At 44.5% G+C, this 17,749-nt stretch overlaps 1 long non-coding RNA gene across 5 annotated transcripts; it reads right to left on the bottom strand.

Annotated features, from left to right (window-relative positions):
* Positions 1 to 352: 352 nt before the first annotated feature.
* On the bottom strand, positions 353 to 4,941 carry LOC125531521 (uncharacterized). 5 transcript variants are annotated; one of them, XR_015607571.1, is made up of 6 exons: positions 3,943 to 4,941; positions 2,649 to 3,433; positions 2,263 to 2,352; positions 2,107 to 2,164; positions 777 to 1,153; positions 353 to 686 (listed from the first exon to the last, which is right to left on the bottom strand). It is a non-coding gene; the product is annotated as an uncharacterized LOC125531521 (long non-coding RNA). The 5 variants fall into 5 exon arrangements; XR_015607569.1 differs by lacking the exon at positions 2,649 to 3,433 and having other exon boundaries at positions 777 to 903; positions 1,077 to 1,153; XR_015607568.1 differs by lacking the exon at positions 2,649 to 3,433 and having other exon boundaries at positions 3,943 to 4,144; positions 4,780 to 4,940.
* Between the last annotated feature and the right edge of the window lie 12,808 nt (positions 4,942 to 17,749).

The following is a 17,749-nucleotide window of genomic DNA, read 5'->3' as shown; positions in this document are numbered from 1 at the left end:
TAACACACACACATATTGAATTGTTTCCACATTTCATTATGAATTTATTATATATAAAAGTTGAACTGTACGACACTTTTTAAATGAATCTAACAAGTATTTTCGCTCACTAAACTTCCAAATGTTTTTCTATTGTAAACTCAAGTCTGAACAGTTGTAAATACTTCTAAATTGAACTGAAATAAAATATAGAAACACTCGAGTCTAAACAATTGCAAATAGTTCTAAATTGAACTGAAATAAAATATAGGAACTGAGCTGAGTGTATTTTCAGATTTCTGCTAGCATGCATCATGACATTTTAGATATGTTTTTACAATAGAACATATACTAATTTTTATGTCAAGTAACCTCAAACAAAACAAAAGTGGAGCTTCATTTACAAGAATAGAACATAACATATGCTAGTTTCGATCCATACAAGGTTTTCTCAAATGCTTATTAAGGCATAACACACAACTCATGTTGTGCTATAGGAAGAACACTTAAACAGGGGAAATTGGACATAGAATCGTTAAGTAGGTGTACTAAAAAGCACACAAAACATGTACTGAAAAAGAACAAAACATTCTTAGCGTTGCATCGGCCTCCTGTGGCAGAGGTGAACGTTCTGATATTGCATCGTCGCACGGCCTCGTGTGGCGGAGGTGAACGGCTTGTGGTGGCAAGGGTGAACGGCTTGAGTGCTGCATGTCCAAAAAAATTGGTTTTATTTGACAACACGAAAACATAAAAAGGATGATTTCAGTTTCATAAATTAACTCAAGAGGCAGTACCTCTAGCAATGGAAGATTACTGAGCCAAATGCCCATTCCGTGGCTACAAAAAACTGATTATTTTGTTTTTCTTAGTGGTGCCACTACCTTCAGATTAGAAGGACATGCATAATACTCATCCGCTGAACTGCACATATTTTTACATCATTTTCGCGGCCTCATAATACATCCATCTCATTTATTCAGTTTATCGGTTAACAAAAAGTATCAGCTATCAGTCCACAAAGAGCATCAACTACCAGTTCACAAAAATATGAAACATCACGGGAACATAAAAAGAATGTTTATTAGTTCACAAACCTATCAGCAATAGTAGTCCTGCGGCTCCAGTGCAGCTGCCATTGTTGGTTTTTCTTCTTAAAATACACACTGAATTGCTGTAACAAAAAAGAAACTTTAAACCACAAGATTTAGCAAGATGAACCACTAGTCTACTAACCAGAGAACTGAATGAATTTTCAAAATTGAACTTTTTTCTAATGCTCTACAGGCCGAAAAATGGGGGATTAAAGTTTGTAGCAGTAGTGCTCATGCCTATATAGGGCTCTCCCAGGACAAGCCCTTGTGTATAAAAAAGCTAGTGGTTTAAATTCAAAATGTGGACAATGCCACCACACATTTTATTAGTATATATTCAAAATGTGAACTAAATGAATTTTTAATAAAATGAAAATGTTTTGTATTTTCTTTTGAACTCAACATTGTTGTGCGAAGATATGTTGGACTTCTCTCATTTTACCACTTGAACTTTTATCATTTTGAATTTCTCTCATTGTGTTATTTTTCTGTCTGAAAAACAGAGTACTCGTACTGATATATGTGTTTTTTTGTACTGATGTATTTTCATAGATTGGACTTTACTCTACTTTTTTTGTATGATTATCCTCATAACTTTTCAATGGTTTATGTTATCATCGTCCTTGAACTTATATGGTTTATATCGTTGAACTGAATGATATTTTTTCCAAAAATAAAATGCTTTGTGTGTTTATTTTTTATCTTTTTTTTGCAACGGTGTTTTGTACTTCTCTCGTTTTGGGACTCGAACATTCAGAATTGCATACAACAAACTTCTACAAGTTTTCTTTTAATTCCCATTTTTTTTCCTTTGTGAATTCACCGGGTTGTAATAATGAGCTTGTTTCTCTTTTGAACAAACAGATTCTGTGTAGTGAACTCAACCTGTTTGTGGCTATTTTTTCTCAGTGGAAATTTTGTGACCTGAGACCACTTCCTCTCAGCCTTATACCCTTTTGAACTGATGCCTTCAATTTTTTGACACAATCTTTTTTCTACATAAACAAAATTAACTGAAGGGAAGCTCCTTCACCTGGAAGATGTACTGAAAATGCACACTAAAGTGACCTGAAGAAACACCAAATGTTGAACTGAAATACACAAGAGAAGGAGCATTTACATCCAGGGTAACTCTATGTTACACAACAATAACTGAGCATATATGTCTATAAGTTGAAGGGTAACGGACCTCAAGATGATATTTCCTCTCAGCCTTATACATCTTCCTTCCAATATTCATCTATTTTTGAGTTGCTGCCTTCGACTTTTTTTACGCATCCTGCCAACAGAAAATGGACCGAAATTTCAAAGATGAACTGAAAAAGATGAACATAATTTGAGTAGAGATGGATGATGGCAAATGATGAGTAGCACGTTTGCTTCTCTTCTTGGCCTAAACTGTACAGACACAAAGGATCTGCCCCGGCATAGCTAATTGAGATCTCTAGCTAATTAACCCAGCCACAGGCCACATCCCATCACACAACACTTTGCATACACACATTTATCTATTCCCAGAAATTCTTCTACTGAAGTTAAGAGGAACAAGTTTGAGATTATCAGTAGTACACCCACCATACCAAGTTCCGAACTGAACCTCTTGGCGTTCAAAAGTTCAGAAACTGAACCTCTTTTGTAGTTCTCCACGTGCGCTGGGTGTCGGAGTTGAACGGCCTACGCGCTGAAGTGGCGGGGCGCGTAGCTGGCAGGAGGCTCGGGCAGCGGCGGGGCGCGGGGTGGCCGGGCGGCGGCGGGACGCGGGCGGTGCGCGGGATGGCAGGCGGCGGCGGGGCGCGAAATAAATAAGTGCACAAGAGATATTTCTTTAGCAAGACATTTTCACGGAACAGGCAAACCAAACTTTTTCAATGAACTTTTTTAGGTTTATGTGTTCAAACTTGCAAACTTTCCGAACTAGTACTTAGCTCGCTTGTCATTTTTCACTTCACTATGGGATCAGAAGTGCACAACATATACAAACATTAACACAAGGATCAATTGGGGCAAACAACAGAACACAAAACTGAACATCAAGGAGATAAATAGCAACAGTCTTTGAACTGAATTAAAATTCTAATTGAACTAGATTAAATTTAGAAACTGAACCAAGTGTGTCACGAGTTAGTCAATGTGGAAGATCATTCCATTTGCTATCTATCTCTCTCTCTCACATCACCCTGCTGCAGCAACAAACAGCAGCAGCACACAAACTCGCACGCACAACAAGTAGCTAGCAAGCAGCAGGGGCTTCAGGCAACAGGAGACATCAGCCAACAGCAGACAGTACTACCGTTTTCTGAACTCTCCTTTTCTTTGATCTTTTATTCCTTGAACTTCCACCGGTGAACCCGTGAACTTATCTGCTTTTATAATTTTAGATTTTTCAGAAAAGTCATACCATGTGTATACAGCAAGAGTGCCCTCATATCTCAATTTCTATGTATCATACAATAGCATTAACCATAATTGAGAAAAAAGAGGATTTTGCATACGCGCCGATGGTGCTAATGCCAAATATAATCTAGCCATCCTCAGCATCCAGTAAGGATGAAAAAATGCAATTCATGTTGTTAATAGATCATACAGCCTCAGAATTCCGTACTTAATTATTTCACAACATGTCACGTATTCAGTGCATCCAAGGTAGAACGAAAAATCTAAAATCCTACTGCAGCAATATAGCGAACATATGGCGGGCATGCATTTTATGTGCTACCCACCGCCCAAGGTTAATTCCCCTAGAAGAACGAGAGAAAACTAAATCCCTAATTAACATGTCAGATCAATAGATATGTTCTCACCTTGCTGTACAAGATCAAAGCAATAAATAGGACTATTACAAAGAACTGGTTAAAGTGCGTCAACTTGCCTTAGGCACAGAGGCATCCCTGAACTTGGCCGTGCACGACAATGTACCTAAACTCGGCGTAGGCTGGTAGTTGAACTTGCTAACATCCACACTAGCACCAGCAGCAGAAGCCGCGGTGTCGGTTTGGTGCTTGACATGTAAGATGATCTGAAAAAACACACAAAGGTGAACTGATTTTTTTCTCTCTCGAATTTAGCTTGATCTGCTACAACAAACCAAAAGAAACTATAGTCAGTAGGAATCAGAAAAATGAACTACAAAATTTATCTAATCAAAACTGGACGAATTAGCAAAATTGAACTATTTTTTGCATAACATAGCTGGGTGAGGAAGAAAAGCAACAAAGCGAAGTTCATGGGGAATTAACCTATATTCGATTTTTGCGTACGGAAAAAACGTCCGAACTTTTGAGACAGTAGTGTGTGAACTTCTCGATTGAGCATTTTCTTCCTAATGTTTTTGTGACCGAAAATATAGAAGAGTGTAAAATAGGGATGTCTACTTTCCTGAACCAAGAACTTCAACTTCACGTATGCTCATATATACTGTTCTTTTTGAATTCCCTATCAAATGATTGGTTTCAGTAGCCTAAAAAACTGGCTCAACCTCATATGTACAAAACTGAATTTGATTCGACCTTTACACATATGAAGTTTGAACTTCACTCAAAAGCTAAATAGTTCAACCACACACATACAAGCAGAAAACATGGCAAAGTTGGTCATGTTTAGACATATATCAAGAAAATATTTAGAGACCCCCGTTCAATTTTTTTGTCTATGAACTGCCAAGCGAGCAGCGAAAATAAATGAAGATGATGAGATGAAGAAACAGGACCTTCAGGTGTTGGCGAAGAAGAACGGCCGATGAGTCAGTAGCAAACTGAGGAAGAAGGCCACACGGGAGGAAGCAGAGGGGCTGTGCCGGCGATGAGTCGGCGGCGTGGAGGGCAGCTTCGAGCGGCGGTCAGCAGGGGATTGGGCGACGCACAGGCGCATCACCGCCATGACCACCACCTTGCGTCGCCGTTGTGCCTGTCCTCTGCATCCCTAGCGCGTGTGTCGCCGCTCCGTCCTCCGCCTCGTACCTCACAGCAGCATGCGTAGGAACGGGAAGTGGGCTGGCGGCACGCGACGGCGGGGCGAGGGGTGGCGGCGCGCGGCGGCGGCGAACGGCGGTGGTGGCTCGCTGTAGGAGATGGGATCGGGAAGTGGGCTGGATTCGCGAAGCTGCGTCGCGCGCGCGCGCCTATAGGGGTCGGAGGGAGAGAGGCGGCCGGAGCAGAATGGAGACGCTGCCGGCGATGGGGAGAGGGTCGGGAGGCAGCGCGCTCGAGGAGAAGGCCGGGAGGCGGCGCGGTTGGGGGGAGGCCGACCAGAGGCACGGTGGGAGGAGGCCGGCCGGAGGCGCGCTGGGAGGAGGCCGGCCGGCGGCGCGCTGGGAGGAGGCCGGGCAGCGGCGCAGTGGGTAGGAGGTCGGGCGGCGGCGGGCACGGAGAGTAGGTGGCAAGAAGGATCTGCGGGGAGGATCAGGGTTGTTTTCTTCTTTTGGGGCTGGCCGCGCCTTATAGGGCCGAGGGTAACAAAACAGAATAATAGCCCTGTCCTATATATACATATATCAATTGTCCTGTTGTTTGGCACTTCAGGCGACCTTTTTTTAGAACTAGGCGCCCCTTTTATTAGTGTTTTTTGCAAACGGGCGCTTGAAGCGCCCCCGCGCTGGGCCGACCCATCAAACATGTTTTTTTCTGTGTTCTAATAGAAAAATATCAAGCTGTTTGTGAATCGAACCAGCGACCTCGCTCGTCGAGATAACCCGATATAACCACCACGCCACCTAGTGGGACGTGGTGAACTACAAATTTCTTTCTTTTATTCTTTCTTTTCCCTTTTTCATTTGTTGTTTTTCTTTTTTTTCCTACTTTCGAGTTTGAAGGCTTGTTTGCAAACATGTGAACTTTTTTCTAAATTGATGATTTTTTTTAAAAAAATTGATCAACTTTTTTTCAAAATTGATGAACCTTTTTTTTTTCAAATTCGATGAACCATTATTCAAAGTCGATGATCTTTTTTCAAATACAATGATTTCTTTTCAAATCGATGAACTTTTTCAAAATAAGTGAATTATTTTAAATTCGATGAACTCTTTTTCCGGTGGATTTTGTTAAAAACTTGTAAAAATTTCAAAATAGGACATATTTTTAATTCCAGGATTTTTTCCGGATTGTAAAAAAACATATCATGATTTTCTTCGAATCTGTGAACTTTTTCCAATTCCGTAATTTTCTTTGTAGAGCGCAACCAGTCAAATGGTCCATGTCATTTGGCCAAAGGTTAGTTGTACAACAATTAAACAAGAGCGAAGCAGTGACCAGTGAGCGAAGTGTTTTATTGGGCCAGCCCAAGTGCGCCTGTTTCTTGATCGGGTGTGTGAAGCGTCGATTAGGAGGTCCCCTCCTGTTGGGGCACGGCACCCGCTGCGCCCGTTAAAGAGTTGAGCGCAAATCGCCGCACACACCCCATACTAGCTAGGCGTGCCTGTTCTGCTTTTTGTTTCCTGCAAAATAGCATGCGTTAGGTGTGATCGCAGTGATTCAAACCCAAGACCTCCCTGTAGTAGATACACCGCAGTAAGCACACGCTCACGACGCCTGATGTGATAAATTCTTCATTTCCTTCCTTTTCTTCTTTCTTTTATTTTACTTTCTTCTTTTCTTCTTTCCTTTCTTTGTATCTTTCATTTCCCTTTTTTCTTAAATCCATGGACTTTATCAAAATAAATGAACTTTTTTCAAGTCGTTCAGTTTCTTTTCAAAATCGATGAACTTTTTTCCCGAATTTATGAACTTTTTCCAGAATTGATGATTTTTTTAAAAAATTCATGAACTTCGTTCAGATCGAATGTACTTTTTGAAAATCGCTAAACTTTTTCAAAATTCAACGGATTTTTTATGAATTCGGTGAGCTGTTTTCCACATTTTCTGCACTTTTTTTCTCCAAACTTGATGAACTTTTTTTCAAAATCAATGAACTTCTTTTCGAATTGATGATTTTTTTTCAAAATCGATGAAATTTTCTTAGAATTTCTGAACTTTATAAAAAGTCAGTGAACTTTTTTCTGAATTTGTGGACTTTTTTTTGGAAATCGATGAACTTTTCCTCAAAATCAATGAACTTCTTTAAATTTTGTGCACTTTTCCAAAAACAGATGAACTCTTTCCTAATTTGTGAATTGTTTTGAATACATGAACTTTCTTCTACATCGTGATTGTTTGAATATTTTGTTCTCATTTTTTCCAAAAAATAATCATGTTTTTTTCTTCTAAAAATGTATGTGCAAGAAATAAAGCGGCTATGTTTTAATAATTTTCTGTTGTAAACATTCACTAGCTCCTAGTAGCTCTAGTGGTTAGGCAACATGCACAAGATCTAAACGGTGGGAACATATTTTTCAAACTAGAAGCTTTTATCAAACAAACCAGCTCATATAGCACGGTAGCATAGATGGGTCGTCACACGCAAGCGAGCGCGTGAGCGCCGGGTTTGCTTGGCGGTGCTAAAAGCGCCAGTTAGGAGCTCCCTCCTTTTGGCCGCCCAGGTAGGGAGCTCCTATATGACACTAACTGCGGCAAACATTACAAGCACATGAGCTTCTCTATTTGGGCCGGCCCCATTAAGAAACGCGGTTGCTAGGGTCAAACTTGCGATGTTGCTCTAACTAACACATGCTTCCAGCCACTACACCGTATAGCAAGTGGTGCAATATGTTAGCGTCAACCCTTTATAACTATAACGCACTATTCACTCTAGTGTCGTATTTAGTGTGTCGTATGAATTATTGTTACGAAAACATTTTAAAAACATGAACAAAAAACTCAAAATGTGAACAAAATTTGAACATTTAAATAGTTTTTGAATTACAGGAACAAATTTAGAATAACGCCAGGTCTTGAAAATTTATGAACCTTGTCTGTAAAAGAAGAACAAAATCTGTTTTAAAAATCAAACATTTTTTGAAAAAATGAAACATAATTTTTGAAACATGGGGACGTTTTCTAAAATTTTTAATAAACTTTTAAAATGAGAACAACTTTTCAAACACAAACATTTTTTGAAATCATTAACAAAATTTTGAATACGAGAACAATTTTTGCACCATGAACATTTTCTGAAATTGTGAACAAATTTTGAAAGCAAGAACATATTTTGAAATTCCTGAAGATTTTTTTGAGAATTGTGAACAAAATTTTGGACAAGGGAACATTTTTAAAGTTCTAAAAAATATTTGAAAATTTCAAACAAAAGGAACAGGGAAAAGAAAAAGGAAAAAAGAAAAAGAAAGAGGAACAGAAAGGAAAAAAAAAGCAAGACACAAAAAAAGAAAAGGAAAAAAATAAAAACTTGTTCAGGAACCTTCTAGAACATTCGAAAACCGATAAAACCCGCTGGGAAACCTTTAGAAGATTCCTAAAACCGAAACATTGTACGTACTACAGATGGGCCTGCCCAATTGCTCGCTGGTAGCCCATCTGTGCGTTTGCTCGACAGTTTGACGTATTATGCGTCACATAGGTATTTCCGCCCAGGTATGCGGCAACGCGTCTAAGCAAAGGAAATGGGCTGGCCCATTCTGGACCAAGGATATTTTTTTTGCTGAGACAAATGTTTAAATCCTATTAATAATATATAAAAATTCAGCAGCACCTGTAGTGAAGGAACGACAGCGCACGACAAAATGGGTGTGCCCACCTCGCCTGCTTGTGGGCGATGCCTCCTTTATTTGCCGCTCGCGGACGACACATGGGATCTGTCTCACACGACAACTGTGTGACTTCCTTGGCGGCTAAGGCCTATTAGGAGATGGGGGTTGAGTGTTAACCACATGTGAGTTGAGCTCGCTAGCCGGTCTTGTTCCAAAACTCAAGTGCTAACGTATTGCATGCACCAATGAGTGCATGTGGGTTACGACCTGTTTGGTTGCCTGCACTACCCTCATCTAGGCCTGACGGATGCAAATTTGACTGTTTGGTTGTCTGTTTTCGTAGTTTCACCCACATCACATGGACTTTAAAACACTTCATAGCCAAGCCCATGATTCGGCAGTACCTCCCATCCATACTCAGGCGTGCATAGGAATGGAACACGGCGTCAAGTTCGCTCACAGTCGCAAAATATGGTGAGAGGAATTGGGTCACCTCCATCCGAATCGGATGCCCTATTTAGCCCCCGTCGGCTTACCCCCGATTTCCCCACCACCATTTCACCCTTTCGGCTCTCCGTCCAGAGCAAGTTCATCAACGACTAGCAGGTAAGCGACACATCTTCTCTAGTCGATAGTAGACGACGATGGTGCTTCGACATCCTCCTCTTCTCCGACAAGTTCTGCATCAACTCCCTGCTCTCCAATGGCTCTAAGTTCTATCACCCCCTCTCTACTCATTGTAGCTTACGTCTATGAGCATGTACATGGGATAGATCTATTGTTGGGGAACCTTGCATTGAAAACAAAAAATTCTACGCACACGCAATGATCTATCCATGGAGATGCATAACAACGAGGGGGAGAGTGTGTCTACGTACCATCGTAGACCGTAAGTGGAAGCGTTTCACAACGCAGTTGATGTAGTCGAACTTTCCTCGCGATCTAACCGATCGAGTACCGAACGTACGCACTACAAAAAAAGACACATCCGTGACATTTTGGACCGAACGAAATTTTTTCCTGTCATACTTATGACACTTCTATGACGATAATTGTGACAAAACCCGGTATCATCATAGATGTGGTGGGGTCCTACTTCTATGATAAAAAATCATGACAGAAAATGGGCTTTTCGTCCTGGGCGGGCCGGAGACGCAGCTGCATGACATTCTTTGGGCCGTCCATGATGGAAAAAACCATGGTAGAAGCGAGGGCGAGGAAAATATCGGGGTGTTCTCGGTTACGGTGGGTGGTCGGGGCCGAGCGATGCGTGTTTCTCTCATACACGCACGCACGTGGGTGCGAGGCGTTGGGCTCTAACTGAACCCGAGCGATTGCACTGCAGGATACGCGTTACTGAACCCGAGCGATCGATCGATGGCTGTTAACTGAACCCGATCGAGCGATTCCTACGCTACTGCTGCTAGCTGAAACTGATCGATGCTACCTCTGGATGAACAGTGAGCGTTGCTGGGGATTTGGATGAATAGTTCCCGGTGGGGGTGGATGAACAGGACCCCGTGGTGTTGCCTCTGGATAAACAGGACCCCGATCGATCGAGCCGGTTGGGGCTGGATGAACAGGACCCCGTGGAGGGCTGGATGAACAGGACCACCCCGTGGAGGGCAGGACGAACAATAGACGGTGGAGGGCTAGATGAACAGTAGCCCGTGGAGGGGTGGTTGAACAGGAGCCCGTGGAGAGGGCTGGTTGAACAGTAGCCGGTGGAGTAGCGCGCGGTGGAGGCTGGATGAACAGGAGCCCGTGGATGAACAGTCGCAGGTGGAGGCTGGAGGAGGTCGACGGTGGATGAACAGTAGTTCGTGGAGGTTGGAGGGGGTCGACGATGGAGATGAACAGTATCCTGTGGAGTCCCGTTTTGCGGTACGCTACACCCCTCCCGATGAACAGGACCCCCGTTTCGACCGTAGCGCTCCAACACAAGTCCGTTTCCTCCGTTTTACGGTATGCCACACCCTTCCCGATCAATAGGACCCCCGTTTCGCCCGTAGGAGGTCTGTTTCCTCCGTTTTGCAGTACGCCAGACCCCTCCCGATGAACAGGATCCCGTTTCGAATGTGGCCGGTCGAACACAAGGCCGTTTCCTCCGTTTTGCGGTACACCAGGCCTCGTTTCCATCGTCTGTTCCGTCCAAGCCCTCCTGATGAACACGACGACGCATTTCGTTCCGACCCAGCCGGTTGGTTCCCCATGAACACGACGACGACGCAGTTTCTCCGTTTCGACCCAACAATGTACACGAGCCCTGGCCGTACGTATGTGCGAGTAGGTGTTCGAGACCCTGCCCGTATGTACGTACGTGGCCGTATTTTCTTTCTTGCACATTGGCCGTTGTACGTATGTGTACATGCTACATGCGCGCCTCTACTATGACACGTGCATGCCTCTACGTCGACCAGTATATACGTACACGTTCGCGACTAGAATGACAACGCTATATACGCTTCGACCAGCTGGGTCCCGACTGTCACGCACTTCCTTGCGTGCAAAGATGTAGCAGCTGGGTCCCAGCAGTCAGGGGGGTGAATTGTTTTTTTGCCCGGATGCACTTCCTTGCGTGTGAAGATGTAGCTGGTGGGTCCCACCAGTTTGGGGGAAACATTTTTTTCACAAAATACGGTGGCCCGTCCGGTGGGTCCCCACTGTCTGGTGGAGGAATAATTATTTTACGCGTAATAAGGAGGCACTTCCTTGCTGCGGCCGTGGACCCAGCTATCAGCCTCTCCACGTACAGTCCATGTCCGATGGAAGCCATTCCTTAACCATGTTGACCATGCCGTGCCGAGAGCACCAGGGCAGTGGACGACGACGAGGCCTAGGAAGGGGACGACACAGAGCCGGGGAAGACGTGGTAGTGGAATCCCGCGTGGAGAGGAGTACGAGGGTTCACTGGTTTGGCTACGGTGTGAGGCTACCGTCGCCGCAGAATTACAGGGGGTGTGGGTGAATAGAGGGATGGCCTGGCCAACGGTGGGAGTAGTAGGGGCGGTGAGGCCTCTGCGGTATCATAGCCGGCCATGGGAGGCAGGAGCACGAGGCACGACCGGCGCTGGTTTGGGCGGCCGGAGCAAGAATACCAGAGGTTGAAGAAGCTCTATGGCCGTTGGATGGACATCGTACGGTCAATGGAGCTAGAATCGTGCATATTGACTAAGTTAACAAAGCCCTCCGTCCCCTTCAACTTAGTAGGCCCACAAGTCAGCCTCCTACTATACTAGGTCCCAGCTAGCAAGGGAAGTATTCATTTTTTTGTGTGCAATAAGGAGGCACTTCCTTGCGTGCGAAGATATAGCTGGTGGGTCCGAGCTGTCAGCGGCGATAACATTTTTTTCACGAAATACAGAGGCCCTTTCGGTGGGTCCCATATGTCAGGTGGATGAATCATTATTTTGTGCGTAATAAGGAGGCATTTCCTTGTGTTCGGCTGTGGACCCAGCTGTCAGCCTCTCCACGCACAGTCCACTTCAGATGCATGTCGGTCGTTGACCATGTTGACCAGGCCGTGTTGGAAATATGCCCTAGAGGCAATAATAAAATGGTTATTATTATATTTCCTTGTTCATGATAATTGTCTATTGTTCATGCTATAATTGTGTTATCCGGAAATCGTAATACATGTGTGAATATATAGACCACAACATGTCCCTAGTAAGCCTCTAGTTGACTAGCTCGTTGATCAATAGATGGTTACGGTTTCCTGACCATGGACATTGGATGTCATTGATAACGGGATCACATCATTAGGAGAATGATGTGATGGACAAGACCCAATCCTAAGCATAGCACAAGATCGTGTAGTTCGTCTGCTAGAGCTTTTCTAAGTGTCAAGTATCATTTCCTTAGACCATGAGATTGTGCAACTCCCGGATACCGTAGGAGTGCTTTGGGTGTACCAAACGTCACAACGTAACTGGGTGGCTATAAAGGTACACTACAGGTATCTCTGAAAGTGTCTGTTGTGTTGGCATGAATCGAGACTGGGATTTGTCACTCTGTATGACGGAGAGGTATCTCTGGGCCCACTCGGTAATGCATCATCATAATGAGCTTAGTGTGACTAAGTAGTTGGTCACGGGATGATGTGTTACAGAACGAGTAAAGTGACTTGCCGGTAACGAGATTGAACAAGGTATTGGGATACCGACGATCGAATCTCGGGCAAGTAACGTACCGATTGACAAAGGGAATTGAATACGGGATTGATTGAATCCTCGACATCGTGGTTCATCCGATGAGATCATCGTGGAATATGTGGGAGCCAACATGGGTATCCAGATCCCGCTGTTGGTTATTGGCCAGAGAGTTGTCTCGGTCATGTCTGCATGGTTCCCGAACCCGTAGGGTCTACACACTTAAGGTTCGGTGACGCTAGGGTTGTAGAGATATTAGTATGCGGTAACCCGAAAGTTGTTCGTTGTCCCGGATGAGATCCCGGACGTCACAAGGAGTTCCGGAATGGTCCGGAGGTAAAGATTTATATATAGGAAGACCAGTTTCGGCCACTGGGAAAGTTTCGGGGGTCACCGGTATTGTACCGGGACCACCGGAAGGGTCCCGGGGGTCCACCGGGTGGGGCCACCTATCCCGAAGGGGCCCATGGGCTGAAGTGGGAAGGGAACCAGCCCCTGGTGGGCTGGTGCGCCCCCCTTGGGCCTCCCCCTGCGCCTAGGGTTAGAAACCCTAGGGGTGGGCGGCGCCTCCACTTGGCTTGGCCGCTGCCCCCCATCTAGATGGGATCTAGAGGGGCCGGCGCCCCTGGCCCCTATATAGTGGAGGGAAGGGAGGGCAGCCGCACCCAAGTCCCTGGCGCCTCCCTGTCCCTCCGTGACACCTCTCCCTCTCGTTGGTGCTTGGCGAAGCCCTGCCGAGATCCCGCTGCTTCCACCACCACGCCATCGTGCTACTAGATCTCCCTCTCCCCTTGCTGGATCAAGAAGGAGGAGACGTCTCTCCTAACCGTACGTGTGTTGAACGCGGAGGTGCCGTCCATTCGGCGCTCGGTCATCGGTGATTTGGATCACAACGAGTACGACTCCATCAACCCCGTTCTCTTGAACGCTTCCGCTCGCGATCTACAAGGGTATGTAGATGCACTCCTCTTCCCCTTGTTGCTAGATGACTCCATAGATTGATCTTGGTGATGCGTAGAAAATTTTAAATTTCTGCTACGTTCCCCAACAGTGGTATCAGAGCTAGGTCTATGCGTAGTTTCTATGCACGAGTAGAACACAAGTTGTTGTGGGCGTTGATTTTGTCAATTTACTTGCCGTTACTAGTCTTATCTTGATTCGGCGGCATCATGGGATGAAGAGGCCCGGACCGACCTTACACGTACGCTTACGTGAGACTGGTTCCACCGACTGACATGCACTAGTTGCATAAGGTGGCTAGCGGGTGTCTGTCCCTCCCACTTTAGTCGGATCGGATTCGATGAAAAGGGTCCTTATGAAGGGTAAATAGAAATTGGCATATCACGTTGTGGTTTTGGCGTAGATAAGAAACATTCTTGCTAGAAACCTATAGCAGCCATGTAAAAACTTGCAACAACAATTAGAGGACGTCTAACTTGTTTTTGCAGCATATGGCGTGTGATGTGATATGGCCAAAAGGATGTGATGAATGATATATGTGATGTATGAGATTGATCATGTTCTTGTAATAGGAATCACGACTTGCATGTCGATGAGTATGACAACCGGCAGGAGCCATAGGAGTTGTCTTAATTTATTTATGACCTGCTTGTCAACATAAACGTCATGTAATTACTTTACTTTATCGCTAACCGTTAGCCATAGTAGTAGAAGTAATAGTTGACGAGACAACTTCATGAAGACACGATGATGGAGATCATGGTGTCATGCCAGTGACGACGATGATCATGGCGCCCCGAAGATGGAGATCAAAAGGAGCAAAATGATATTGGCCATATCATGTTACTATTTGATTGCATGTGATGTTTATCATGTTTTACATCTTATTTGCTTAGAACGACGGGAGCATAAATAAGATGATCCCTCGCAATAATTTCAAGAAAGTGTTCCCCCTAACTGTGCACCGTTGCTAAGGTCAGTTGTTCCGAAGCACCACGTGATGATCGGGTGTGATAGGTTCTAACGTTCCATACAATGGGTGTAAGCCAGATTTACACACGCAATACACTTAGGTTGACTTGACGAGCCTAGCATGTACAGACATGGCCTCGGAACACGGAAGACCGAAAGGTCTAACATGAGTCGTATAGAAGATACGATCAACATGAAAATGTTCACCGATGATGACTAGTCCGTCTCACGTGATGATCGGACATGGCCTAGTTGACTCGGATCATGTATCACTTAGATGACTAGAGGGATGTCTATATGAGTGGGAGTTCATTAATAATTTGATTAGATGAACTTAATTGTCATGAACATAGTCTAAAATCTTTGCAATATGTCTTGTAGATCAAATGGCCCATGCTAATGTTGTCCTCAACTTCAACGCGTTCCTACAGAAAACCAAGCTGAAAGACGATGGTAGCAACTATACGGACTGGGTCTGGAACTTGAGGATCATCCTAATAGCTGCCAAGAAAGCATATGTCCTTGAAGCACCGCTAGGTGAAGCACCACCCCCAGCAAACCAAGACGTTATGAACGCTTGGCAGTCCCGTGTTGATGATTACTCCCTGGTTCAGTGCGGCATGCTTTATAGCTTAGAACTGGGGCTCCAGAAGCGTTTTGAGCAACACGGAGCATATGAGATGTTCCAAGAGGTGAAAATGGTTTTCCAAGCTCATGCCTGGGTCGAGAGATATGAAGTCTCCGACAAGATCTACAGTTGTAAGATGGAGGAGAATAGTTCCGTCAGCGAGCACATACTCAAAATGTCTGGGTTGCACAACCGCTTGTCTCAGCTAGGAGTTAATCTCCCGGATGATGCGGTCGTTGACAGAATCCTTCAGTCGCTCCCACCTAGCTACAAGAGCTTTGTGATGAACTTCAATATGCAGGGGATGGAAAAGACCATTCCTGAGGTATATTCGATGTTGAAAATCAGCGGAGGTGGAAATCAAAAAGGAACATCAAGTGTTGATGGTGAATAAAACCACTAAGTTCAAGAAAGGCAAGGGTAAAAAGAACTTCAAGAAGGACGGCAAGGGGGTTGCCGCGCCCGGTAGCAAGCTGCCGGGAAGAAGCCAAAGAATGGAACCAAGCCCGAGACTGAGTGTTTTTATTGCAAGGGAAGTGGTCACTGGAAGCGTAACTGCCCCAAGTACTTAGCGGACAAGAAGGCCGGCAACACCAAAGGTATATGTGATATACATGTTATTGATGTGTACCTTACCAGTACTCGTAGTAGCTCCTGGGTATTTGATACCGGTGCGGTTGCTCATATTTGTAACTCAAAACAGGAGCTGCGGAATAAGCGGAGACTGGCGAAGGACGAGGTGACGATGCGCGTCGGGAATGGTTCCAAGGTCGATGTGATCGCCGTCGGCACGCTACCTCTACATTTACCTACGGGATTAGTTTTAAACCTCAATAATTGTTATTTAGTGCCAGCTTTGAGCATGAACATTGTATCAGGATCTCGTTTAATACGAGATGGCTACTCATTTAAATCCGAGAATAATGGTTGTTCTATTTATATGAGAGGTATGTTTTATGGTCATGCCCCGCTGGTCAATGGTTTATTCTTATTTAATCTCGAACCGGATGTTACACATATTCATAGTGTGAATACCAAAAGATGTAAGGTTGATAATGATAGTCCCACATACTTGTGGCACTGCCGCCTTGGTCACATTGGTGTCAAACGCATGAAGAAACTCCATGCAGATGGACTTTTGGAGTCTCTTGATTATGAATCATTTGACACGTGCGAACCATGCCTCATGGGCAAAATGACCAAGACTCCGGTCTCCGGAACAATGGAGCGAGCAACCAACTTATTGGAAATCATACATACCGATGTGTGTGGTCCAATGAGTGTTGAGGCTCGCGGTGGCTATCGTTATGTTCTCACCCTCACTGATGACTTGAGTAGATATGGGTATGTTATTGGAAATATGCCCTAGAGGCAATAATAAAATGATTATTATATTTCCTTGTTCATGATAATTGTCTATTATTCATGCTATAATTGTATTATCCAGAAATCGTAATACATGTGTGAATACATAGACCATAATGTGTCCCTACTGAGCCTCTAGTTGACTAGCTCGTTGATCAACAGATAGTCATGGTTTCCTGGCTATGGACATGGGGATGTCATTGATAATGGGATCACATCATTAGGAGAATGATGTGATGGACAAGACCCAAACCTAAGCATAGCACAAAGATCGTGTAGTTCGTTTGCTGTAGCTTTTCCGGATGTCAAGTATCATTTCCTTAAACCATGAGATTGTGCAACTCCCGGATACCGTAGGAGTGCCTTGGGTGTGCCAAACGTCACAACGTAATTGGGTGACTATAAAGGTACATTACAGGTATCTCCGGAAGTGTCTGTTGGGTTGGCACGAATCGAGACTGGGATTTGTCACTTCGTATGACGGAGAGGTATCTCTGGGCCCACTCGGTAATGCATCATCATAATGAGCTCAATGTGATCAAGTGGTTGATCACGGGATCATGCATTACGGTACGAGTAAAGTGACTTGCCGGTAACGAGACTGAACAAGGTATTGGGATACCGACGATCGAGTCTCGGGCAAGTAATGTACCGATTGACAAAGGGAATTGAGTACGGGATTGATTAGGTCCTCGACATGGTGGTTCATCCGATGAGATCATCGAGGAGCATGTGGGAGCCAACATGGGTATCCAGATCCCGCTGTTGGTTATTGACCAGAGAGTCGTCTCGGTCATGTCTGCTTGTCTCCCGAACCCGTAGGGTCTACACACTTAAGGTTTGGTGATGCTAGGGTTGTATAGATATGAGTATGCAGTAATACGAAAGTTGTTCGGAGTCCCGGATGAGATCCTGGACGTCACGAGGAGTTCCGGAATTGTCTGGAGGTGAAGAATTATATATAGGAAGTGTAGTTTCGGCCATCGGGAAAGTTTCGGGGTCACCGGTATTGTACCGGGACCACCGA

This window comes from Triticum urartu, chromosome 6A, assembly GCF_056163025.1.
Source record: "Triticum urartu cultivar PI428250 chromosome 6A, HENAU_Tu73, whole genome shotgun sequence".
In the NCBI taxonomy this organism is placed as follows: Eukaryota; Viridiplantae; Streptophyta; class Magnoliopsida; order Poales; family Poaceae; genus Triticum; species Triticum urartu.
Note: the sequence above shows the minus strand (reverse complement) of the source record. Positions and strands in the feature narration are given on the sequence as shown.